This window comes from Anabas testudineus, chromosome 2 (genome assembly GCF_900324465.2).
Source record: "Anabas testudineus chromosome 2, fAnaTes1.2, whole genome shotgun sequence".
Taxonomy (NCBI): Eukaryota; Metazoa; Chordata; class Actinopteri; order Anabantiformes; family Anabantidae; genus Anabas; species Anabas testudineus.
In genome coordinates this window covers 7036664-7048501 of record NC_046611.1, presented here as the reverse complement: position 1 = coordinate 7048501, position 11838 = coordinate 7036664, and the positions used below count along the sequence as shown (strand labels likewise).

The 11838-nt window shown below is 38.2% G+C and overlaps 1 protein-coding gene across 1 annotated transcript in view; it reads left to right on the top strand.

Annotated features, from left to right (window-relative positions):
• Nucleotides 1–114: 114 nt before the first annotated feature.
• The window catches only part of LOC113163056 (semaphorin-5B-like), a 31340-nt gene continuing 19616 nt past the window's right edge, over nt 115–11838 (top strand). Inside the window, exons 1-3 of the mRNA XM_026361369.1 lie at nt 115–234; nt 1293–1410; nt 8079–8143. The gene's annotated coding sequence lies outside the window, so the exon portion shown is untranslated. The remainder of the gene's footprint in view (nt 235–1292; nt 1411–8078; nt 8144–11838) is intronic.

Sequence of the window (11838 nt, the reverse complement as noted above, 5' to 3'; positions counted from 1 at the left end):
CTCAGACGGATTCTCAACGTCGGTTGGATGGTATCGACCCAGGAAAGTAAATGCGTGCTTTCGATTGGCTGATAGTGAATTACCGAAGCGCGGGAAATCTCTGCATCAGTGCTGCGAAAATAGAAACAACAAACAAAACATAGTATTTATAAAAAATAATTATTCAAGTACTCAAGTACAAGTACTTTACTTTTTTAATGTTACTTAAGTATTCTGCTTCACTACAATTCACAGGTAATTATAGTCATTATAACTTCAATCCAAGCTAACTATAAGTTCTCTAAGTTAGCTAACATGTTAGCTACTTTAGGAAGGTTTTTAGGAAAAGCACTTTTAAGATTTCATTATTTAATGTTTTATAAAATGATACATAAGAAAAGTAAATGCTTCAATAGTAATTTGCCTACAACTAACTTACAACTAACTGTAGCTCACACTGGTCTTCTTAAATCATACCTGTACAATGTCACAAAGTCTCACTGAATGGAACCTAACTCTTTTGGTTGTATGCAAAACTCAGGTGTGTGCATTTAAAATAACCTGGCTCTGTGACCCATTAGTTGTGACATTTCTTTCTAGTACATATTTACTCCAGACTGAGAAATGTATTTATATTCGTGCCATTTAAACTGAAAAAGGTAAATGAAGAGATAAACAAAGACCTAAGTTAATGCTTCATATGGGACAAATGCAAACTGAATTCAGCTCAATCTTTAGTTTAAAGAACCATCTGCCACTAGATGGCAGCCATGCTTTGTTTACCAACACATCAATGAACGACAGTAAATGCTGCAAACTTGAAAATTAAATGCTGGGTAAGTAGCCAAGTTGTTTGCCTTTGTGTCATTATTATTATTATCAGTATTGTTCTGTGAATCCCCAAGATGCTACATGTAGACACAGTTCAATCAGGATCTTAAAGAAAGAAAAAACATAATATAAATTGTCATAATAATTTCTAACCATGCGATGAAAAGCTATGGCAATAGTTTGATTTACACTTCTTTTAAATGAAGTGTATGTATTTATTTCATCTGGCCTGGGCCACCTGTAAATCCCATTTTAATGGGTGTTTTTTGAGCAGAAAAATCTCTACACATGGGACACAAACTCATGTAAAAAACGTTATAAAAAGTTATTAAAAGTTAATATATTATGGCAGCCACTTTTCAGACAGAGAGGGACGCACTCCTATTTTAAGAGCTATTTATTGCTATGTTTTTTTAGTGACTGTTCTGTTCACAGCACCCCTATTGGTCTGAGTTAGACCTGTAACTTGCCACTGTTCACAGTGCTACATCAGTCCAGACCTCCTGATGGTGAGCTGCCCTGAATCTGCACCATCTCTGCCTCTGTGTGCCACCAGGCAAGTTACATCTGCAGGGAGCCCACGATGAGTCAAAGTGAAAGGTAAGCTGCATTCACTGTCATTCATAACCGAGCTATTAAAACACATGGGAACAGTCTCATTGTCGTTTTCCGATACCTTCAGCGCCGACGTTAAAAAGGTGAATTTCATAGAAAAATAAAATATTTTTTGTTGTCGAGCTTTTTGTAAAAGACTTAAGTACTTAAAACATGTAAGGAGCTTTTTGTATGCGCTACAACACTTACAGTACAGCCAGCAGTTACCAGAGATTAGTGAAACCTGTTTGAGGAAAATATAAAGCTGGACACAAATTCGTTAAGTTCTTAGCCTGTAAAATGAAGCTCATGTCACTGGTGTGTTATTGTTTTTAAATTAAGGAAGACAGGGAGATGAATTCCACCTTAAATTAGGCGTCGTGCCAAAAAGTGATAGTCTGCCAGAAACTGATTACAGTCCGCGGGAGCGCGCACAGCCCGTCAAAGACGGTGTATCTCCGACTACAGCTGCTTGTGTCGGTATCAAACCGTCTTAAATAATCGTAATAACAATGAGAGGAACTCGATGCCATGTAAAATGCTTTAAATCAGTGTTCAGTCTTAACTGTGTTGTATTAAAACCTGTATGAAATTAAACGAGGACGAAGACTGTTCAAATACTGCACATGATTGTATCTTGATGTTTGTAAAGGTTACCTACGTTTAAATGTTTTATGTGTCTGATATTCTGCTTCTGTCTACTCTACTGATGAGGACCACATATAAAATAAGAAAGTTCTAATGAGTCAGGGACTTTTCCTGCCCTGTGCTCTGCAGTATAAACCATCCAGTCCATTTGACCACTTTCTACACCTCTCTTAAAAAGTTTAGCCAGTGAAATGCTGTTTTCTCATTGCCAAAATGTGATTAAGACCAATGTCTTGTTACTGAAAGGTCTTTTCTGTCTCAGTTTAACTTTATTTCACTCTTGTTAGTTACATTTAAGTAATTCTTAAACATCTGATCCATTTTACCAAGTTCCATACCTCTGTCAGTTAAACCAGTAAATTGCTGAAAGGTGGGTATGCTGATAAAAAGAAACTTTTAACTGCTACATTTCAAGTAATTGTACATCAATTTTTATTAAATTAAACACATTTCTGTGTTAGCACAGATTTCTTTTGATATGAGTGTTAAACTTAAACTACCTTGAGTTCATTAATTCATCCCAACTGCTTTACTTTTTGTCCTTGTCAGGTTTTGATTCATACCACAGTAAAATAATCAGGAGCGAGTGGCCACCTATGGCAGGAAAAACACATTAAAATGGAAAGGTATGTAGCAAGACAGCCAGACATAAATTATGTAGGAAGTATCAGATGTATTTATTGTTATTTAATAGTCAGAGCCATAACTTGTACTTTTATTTTCCAACATATCTTACATACCAGCTAAACATCTTTTTGTGAGCTATGAAAACAGAGCTGACTAGGGTCTTCTATCACATAGCAGGACTTACTGCTGCTAATGTATAACTCAGTAAATGCAAGTAGCATTAAATCATTAAACCAAATGCCTCAATGCGGTACCCACAGACCTCAACGTTTTCACTGGTCAGACTGAAGTGGAAAAGGAGAGAAAGATGGATGAGGAGAGTGAGGGAAAGAGAAAGTGTAGTGCTGAAGGTGCTGCTAGACAGGCGGCTGGTTTTTCTCCACTCACACAGCCCAGAATTCAGTAGAAGTCTCCGTGACTGTGTGAGAGTTAATCAGGAAAAGTTGTTAGTTGTTTATGTTTTTCCTAGAAATCCCAGTAGAAAGCCACAGTCAGCATGTGAGCATGTTGGTGTTTACCACCTGGGGGGAGAAAAAAGAAAACAGAGCCTTTATTAACTTATCTACTAAAATTTTCTCAGCTAGTTTAGGGATTTGATTCAGCAGCTTTTCAATCACAAGGGAATCACAGGTAAGCAGAGTGAGATCTTACATGAGATGTTAACCCAAACTCTTGTGCAAGAAATAGCTCAACTGGTCCCAAAACCACAGTCTCTCACTTTTACATTTCTATTTCTACACAAGTAAATAAACAACATATAAAGTGTATACGAGACATGTTTGGAGCTGTCAGACTAAGAATACAAATTTCTTTTTAAATTTTTGACACAGCTTGGCCAGCAGCTTTCCTTTACCCCAGCACGTTCTGGTTAGGTCATATTTAGCATATTTCTCATAACTTGTTATATTAACATAACATTTACCGCAATGTCACACACTCAGTGTAACCTACATGCTTATAATTCACTATGAATGTTTTCAATGGGCTGCTTCTCTAACCTCTAAACTCCAGCTTTCCCTCGGGTGTGTGACTCTCGTAAGCACAGTTTTATTGCAGGAGTAGAAAAGTAAACCTCAGTGACTGCAGGGTTTCCAAAGATCAACACAGCTAGGCTTGTTTTAAACGGAGCAAGCTTAATGTTTGAAGTATTAAAAGTCAATATTTCTTTGTGACACACAGGGCAGCGTTGTGTGCTGGACAAGGAATCCATTGAGGGCTGTGAAGCAGGGGTGGGCGGCGGGGGTCGGGTGCTGGTTTGGGGGTTAAGGGTTGTTGGGTAACCACTGTAGGACTCCCTTACAGTCATGGATTAATGGAAACCTGTGGAGGATCACTGATATATTAGTAATTGCTGCATGGAATAAAGGTATTAACAAATTCATAATTATTATAAGAATTTAAGTAAGTAAAATTCTTCTCTTCAGGTTTATCATGTGAAAAATATCAGATTTTCTTAGTTTTCTATAATGGTAATCAGATTTTCTTTCAGTTTTGAACTGCTGTTCAGACAAAATCAGACGTATGAAGACACCATATCTCTAGTTGTGTGAAACTGTGATGAATTTTAAACATTTTTTGATATTTCAACCTGCAGTGTAATGTGTTTTCTGATTATTTGAATATGATTTTTTTCTTTTTTATTATGACATACTCTGCAGGCCAAAGATGCGTCACCATATATAGCAACCGATCAACTGACTACATGGGGTAGCTTGTACTGAAAAAAGCATGGAGACTGTTTATTACCAATTCTGCAGCAACTCATATTTTTGTTTTGTGGTCTGCAACTTTACAGTTCTGATTCGTTCTCATTGCTCTCATTAATCTAATTTCCAAATGCATCAGACAAATAGACTGTATGTTATCATGTCAAGCACAAAATAGCATTCACAGAAAGTAACAAGCCAAATGTAATTGAACATGTAGCAGCTAAAGAGCCACATTTCCCTCAGAAGTTAATAAACTTCAGTACAAAACAGACCTAAAAACAGACAGTGAATTAGACTTAGACTCACCAAGAAGCTAGAAACACAACTTCATATATACTGAACGTCCATAACCTTAAAGCCAGCATGGCTAATCTGACCATTCTGCAGCTAGACGGCCCCAAACACAGAATCTGTGATGCACTGTGCGTTCTGACAGCCACCAATCATGACCAGCATTACAGTTTTTAGCAATTTGTGCTACAGTAGCTCTTCAGTGAGATCAGACCAGACAGGCTCCCCACTGCAAGAACTAACTTTTCACATGCCGCCTAACACATCTCAACCCATGTGACAGGTGCCATTGTAATAAGCTAATCGGTGTCACCTATGTACCTGTTAGTGGTTTTAATGTTGTGGTTGATTGGTAAAAGCTAAACCTTGTGTGCTGAATGTGGAAATAAATAACAGTTTAACATTTTGTCATATGAATGTTGACCTCCAAAATTAGTAATTAATTTTTGAAGTGTAAGTGTTGATTAGAAGATATACTGGTAAGTGATCCTTAAATATGATGGTTATTGTTGTAATAAAATAGTACATAAATAGGTACTAAAATGATTTGGAACATCCATCTGCCAACTTTTCAAAAGATGCTGGGACACAGTAGCAATCATTAGTACTGACACATTTCATACAGTTACAAAGTCATATAGAAGTTACTATCGTTTTCACTCATTTTAGTTGACAGCTTGTTGGCCTTCTTTTAGCCCCCCTGAAGTCCACTGTCCTCTGTAGTGTTCAAATATGATCTTTCTGTGGTCCTGGTTTTGGCTTTCGCTCAGCTCTCCCCCCTATGTGACTGTAATCTTTCAGCCTCAGCAGTGACAGGAGGGCTGTAAAAACAGAGCCGGAGGAGGTCATCCTGAAGTTTGCACAGGAACGAGCCATTCGTCCTCTCAGGGGGGTTTGGTGCTCTGCTGTGGTGAGACTGAGGCAGGGAGAGATGAATATCCTGCTCTGTAAAGGTTGGGGATGAGGCAGTGAAGTGTTATTTGTCTCTCATGCCCTGCTGGGCACGCAGGAAGCTAAACGAGCCTGTCGTTTTTCAGCGAATATGATTTATTGGCTCCATTAATTTCCCAAATAGGAGGTCACCCCTTCGCCTTCTCAGATTGACAGTCTCTTCCACAGTCTTAACTGACTGGTGTCTCTGCCAACAGTACAGAGACCTGACATATTTCATGCTTGTTGACATACAGAGAAACTAGGCTGATGGATGTGAAGTAGAATACCTCCATACACAGTAAATTTGAGCGTGCACCATTTCAATCACATTTCTGGCCTCCATCCTCTTAGTTTTACTGTCACATAACCCCCTGACCAGGATTACCTAAAAATAATGTTGAGAGCAGGACAAAATTAAACCTTGGTGACATGCTGTACCTTTGATAATGTATTACAAACTTAAGGTTTAGGTCATTGTTCAATTCAGAATAATTTATCACAGAAAGTTCATTGGTACTTTCCCTGTTGTTCATGTGGGTATCAGCTTACCCTGAATATACATGTAGTGCATTTAGTGAAGGAAAAAAACTTGCTGAAAAATGAGAAAAGTGTGAAATCATGCACTGGGATTTGAATGAGCCTTTAGGGCAGAACATAATGAAGCTCAGTCAGCACATGCAGTTCAGGGGATACACCTGGAAATCTAATGTAATTCTCTGACCTGTAATAAATGTCACGTTTCTGAACAATGCTAAGAAACTGTGAGGCAAGAGGGGTGATTTAAAGCCACTATGTGTAGTAATAGTAAGAATATAACTTGTATGTAAGATATAAAAGAAAACATGAACCCTTTCAGTATTTTTTAATGTTGCACTCACTCTTTGTGTCATTGATGGTGACTCTGAAGGCCAGACCTGATTTCTTTGTTTAGGCAAATACAATGTTTGTCAGAGTTAATGACTTTTGCTATTGACTCTGTCCCCTGATTCATTTGCACTGTGTTGATGATACTGCAGCTGCGTTTGACCAACACCAAGGTTCATTTTTGTATCCACATGATTTGATCATTTAGTTTGCCAGCAGCAACAAAGTACAATATGCAACATAAGCTAGTGCTATCATGAGATTGGAAATTAATCCACTCTGCTCCACCCAACCTTCCCCATCTCTGCTCTGCTCTGCTGTGCTCTTCTACTGTGTGCTACGCTATGTTAAGTCACTTCTGACTTAACAGGAGAGGTAGACAGTACCTCTTCACAATAAGATAAAAAAAAGTTTTATACTTTTACTTTATTTATTGGGAGAACTCAACAAGCCCGACATGTTTATATATTTCTTTTACTACAGAAAAAGGTTTTGACAATGGTGAAAATTAAACATAGCTACATCTGGATTGTCTTCTGCACAATGTAAGTGTGGCTCTTTCCATTTGTGATCAATCAAAAATCTTATTTTTGTGATTTGTCAATTGAAAATGGTTTATAAAGTGTAGCAGCACAATGTCACACTTATAAGATACCAACAAGGCTGATAAACGACTTGAACCAGTCCTTGAATTAGAACAAAAAAGATTGTTTGGCTTCTATCATGTACTTTCAGGTAAAATGTATTACTACTAGAAATTCTACAAGAACCTATTGTTGAAATAACAAAATAGTTTCTTTCATGATGTTTAATGTACATAAATATGATTTTTTAAGTAGACTTTGATAAAACAATGGAATATAGAAATTTTTGAACTAAATCTAGTTGCAAGAGTTTCAAGTTAGTGCTTTTGGCACTGTTAACATTTTAGTTAGGTTAAAGATGCTATTTGGACTTTACTGTAAATTAAACTAAAGTTAGAATTATATATATTTTACAACAACACATATGTTTTTATTCTTCTGTTTGTTGGTTGATTGGTTCCCCTTTTTCCCTATTATTGCAACCACCTGTTAATTCCTGGAAAACATTTTCGCTCTTTAGCATTGAAAGGAAGTCAACAGGGCTTTTTTTTGGATACTTTTGGCTTTTGGTTCATTCCTCAATTCACCAAGTGGCAGCAGAATACAATTAATGTTCACACCAACCAGTCACTGACTGTTCTGCATTATTCTGGGTTAGTGGAGCAGACTGAAGTGAAAACACCACAAAATTAAGCTTATAATATGTAATATAAGGACAAATCATAACAAATGTACTTGTTTCAGATTGTTACCGCCTTGATCTCAAATCTAAAACTGGATCTCACGAGCATGTCGACACAGACACACACGCTGACACAGGACAGACATCCCCTCTCCATTCAGCGACTTAACAGTTTGCTCTGCACAAACAGGAATGCTTTGCTCCCCCCACCACACACACCCTTTTACCCCCACCCCCCACCCCCCCTGCACACACTCTGGTCAGCGTGCCACCGTGTGTCGATGTGTAACAAGTTCTCCCTCTCTTGTTTCTCATACCTCTTTCTTTCTCTCCCAGCATGTGAGGCGTCTGGATCGGTGCCATCCGTTCGTTTCGCAAAGCAGTTTGGTGATGGTTAACAAGTAAGTTTGTTTTCCTGTACATATAGATTTATTTCTGTGCGCAGTCTGTGTATCCATTCACAGATCCCATGTGGAGATGCTGTTTCCGTGCAATTACTTATTCTTTTGTGTTGTCCTTTCTGTCTTTGTGTCTAGCTCGCCTACTTTTTTGTGCCTGTTTTTGTGCCTGTTTGCCAGTTTATTTGTCTCTTTCCTCTCTGCTGGCTCATTTCTCCTTTAATGATCTATAATCTGACCCTTCACCTCTCCCTCCTCCCTCTCCCTCACATTTCACTCCCATCCTCAGCGTATATCACTCTGTCTCAGACTTCAGAGGGTACGTGTAGCGTGTGTTAACACTTGGGGGGTTCAGGTAATGTGTGATGGATATTTCCTTTGTTCCGTCTCAGGCATTAGTGCTGAAATTGGCATGAGGATGGTGTAGGAGAGAGAAGCAGAGGAGAGAGAGAGGGAAATACTCCCTCCCTTCATCAACAACCTCAGTCTGGATTCTAAAATAATGTCTGAATGTGTGTCATTTATTTTAGCTGGATGTTCAGTATATGATTAATTAGCCTTTTGTTAGGCAGGAGCCACATGTTGCACCGTTAAGATACTAAATAGTCTCACTAGACGTTGATAATACTTTGCAGTTTCTCTCTAAAAATTGCAGTTATCCTTTCTTTTTCCCACAAAATAGCTGGTACCCTTCCTTCTTGATTGAATGACTGTAATATTGTGATGTGCAGCTTTTTAGTTGATTAGTTTTTCATGGCATTTCTATGAAGCCAGCTATTACTCATTACTGGAAAATAATGGTATCACAATTATTCTCACAGAAATGCTTCAGCCTGTAATAAGAAATAGATATTATGTTACTCTTCTCCATGACAACAACATCGATTTGATGCAATGGATTATATACAGTCTCACCACAGCCATGCGTGACACAAGATATAATAAAGAAAATAATTCCAAAGACATATTTTTTAGTTATGTATACTTGTGCTATACGTTATAGCTTTTTGTCCATTTTTTAAATGGACTATTATGGTCATTTTTAAAAGACTGTAATAGTTGTTTATATTGAAACGTATCGGCTAATCACACATGATATTGTCAGGTGGTCCTGCAGTGTCTGTCTTAGCTATAGATGACCACATTTGCCAAAGATTCAGATTTAATTGTTATGTATCCAGATTTTGAGTAAGCACATTCCTATCTCTCATCAACTTGTGATAAATAAGCTAGAAAACTACACACATTTGACCAATTTTATTAATACATCCCAAAAGAATAAAAGGCTTTATAATCTGAACAGCACAGAACAACACCTACAATTTCTTTCGCCTCTTATTGGGAGCTTTTAAGGTTGATATTGCTAACGCTTTGGCATCACACATCCAGAAGACAAAAAGCAACTTTAGGAATAATTTTGAACAACATCATCAACATAAAGGTCACTCTCCATATGATTTTGTTTTGCTCTCTATCAAGTCTGCAAAACATGTCTTGCTCTTTAGTAATTAAAAGCTCTGTTAGATATAAAACAAACTGTGAGCTGATAATAGGTTTCTTTGGCTTTGCCACTACCTTACCTTTCACATCACACGTACTCTATGTATTTATTTGAAACATTATTGAATATGTTTATCTGTTCAACTTACACTACCTGAACAGTTGCTTAATGGCTAAAGAGTGACAGACAACACTGTTCCAATCAGTTCTTTCTCATTCTTTTTTCGCCTTCCCTTCATCTTCCATTTGCTATTGCTATTGATATTAATGTTAGAAGACACTGGGTGGGACAACCAGTTGTTTTTCTTCTTGTCTACTGATGGTAGGTATGAAATTGGTTTTATTTATTTCAGAAAGTGAAAGAAGCAGGAATTCATGATAAGAGAACAGAGGGAGACAGAGAAGGGAGAGTAGCGATAGGAAGAGCAGGATCAGTGCAGCTGTGTGCCTCTTTAGGATTCCTGCTCTCTACCTCCTCTCGCCGGGGCCAAACCGGCATCATTAGGTTTGGCAAATTACCCGAGCGGCCATTGTGGCGCAGCCATGGCACGTTAGTGTGTCTTTTTAACTGTGGCTAAACTCAGTCTATTCACTTGTAAAAGAGAGCGGCCATTGGCAGATAGTTGGCAGGTTGCACAGAGAGGCCATTCACCCCGGTAGGAAGGAGCTGAGAACGCTGCCTCGGAAATGGTCCTCTCTGAATTTTTTGATGGAGAGACTTTGGATGCACCCTCAGTGTCCATTTGGTCCAGCTAACAAATCTCCATGAACTGACTTCATTGGTAATTAATATTATTACTTTCTATAGCTGAAGGCTCAGTTAACATTACAGTAGGAGCTGCTGTACTGTAGCACTCAGAGAGATTTCTGCTTTCAGTAACAGTTGTTTTGTGAGCTTCTCTTATTTGAGGAGGAATTGTTTTTTTTTCCAGTTTCCTTTAATGATTTTGAATGTAGTCCAAGTACTCTGGTGGAGAGCGCTTAGACAAGAGGCTGATATACAAAGGTCAGACGCTGCATTCCCTCCTTTTATTTTTGATGCCTCAGAGGAACAAATTACTGGGCTTCTGAATGAAGAAATAATTAATTGTAATTAATTTCCCGTCATATATCACCTCAGTAAAGAGGCTTTGTCTGGATTTTATAGAAGTCCATTTATCATGTACACGCAGTGTCTCAGCATGCTCATTTTGTAGCCCGAGTAATCCTGGTAGAAGTGCTATTAAGCTTTTTTTCAGGGTCATTGTGTGTCTTTTGTAGCCAGATCACGACATATAATTGCCTATAATAGCTGTTTTGTAAGAAATGACTGGAGAGGTTCTACTCCTGACAGAAAATGTAATGGCACCTTCACAATGTCAGCATGGCTGTCCTATTACCCTCAAAAACAGTCTATCCATGCCACACTCCCTGCACCATCAAATCAGCTCATTCATATATAAGCTATGTAGTGAATCTATCCACACCATGGGTGGGCCGTCCTTTTGGTTTCTGTGAAGGCTGAAATGTTCTACTGCTTCAGTTTATCTAAAGACAAGAGTGCTTGAGTCAAAGGTTCTCAAAATAAAGCAGAGAGGTTCAGTGAAAATACCCAAGTTCAATGCAACTTTGATTTTGCATGCATTAAAAGATTCATTGCCTGTTTTTTTAGGTTGTGGCAGGAGTGGTTGTTCTTGCAAAAGGGGCGTAAAGCCAAACAGACAGATCTCAAATTGCCAAAAGGGTATTTATAAGGAGAAATAACCCTTTAATTGGCCACCACTTGGAGGCATAGTTAGTAAGGAAAGTCAAAAAGGTCGAAATTGAGTGATCCACGCTGCCATCTACTAAATGATTTATACATATGATTTCTAACCTAATCAGGATGAAATTTTCTTATAGCAGACATTCCAGTAAAGCTATATCCACTTTATTCCTAGCTACATGACACAACCTACTTTCCTGAATCATCCAGGAAAACTCTCAGTAAACAGGGAAAAACAGCTGTAGGACACTGTTAATTCTTTTGCTCATTGACATTTAGTCAGGGTAAACATAAGGAGGTCTTGCCTAAGAACCCCTACTGGAGGTAGACCGCAGCCAGGATTCGACCCCTAGTCTTCCGCATGGAGGGTGGTGAGCTTACCACTAACTATAATTCCAGGCATCACTAGCAATCAGGTGCATATATTGGTCAATAGGACAAGGAGATACCTTAA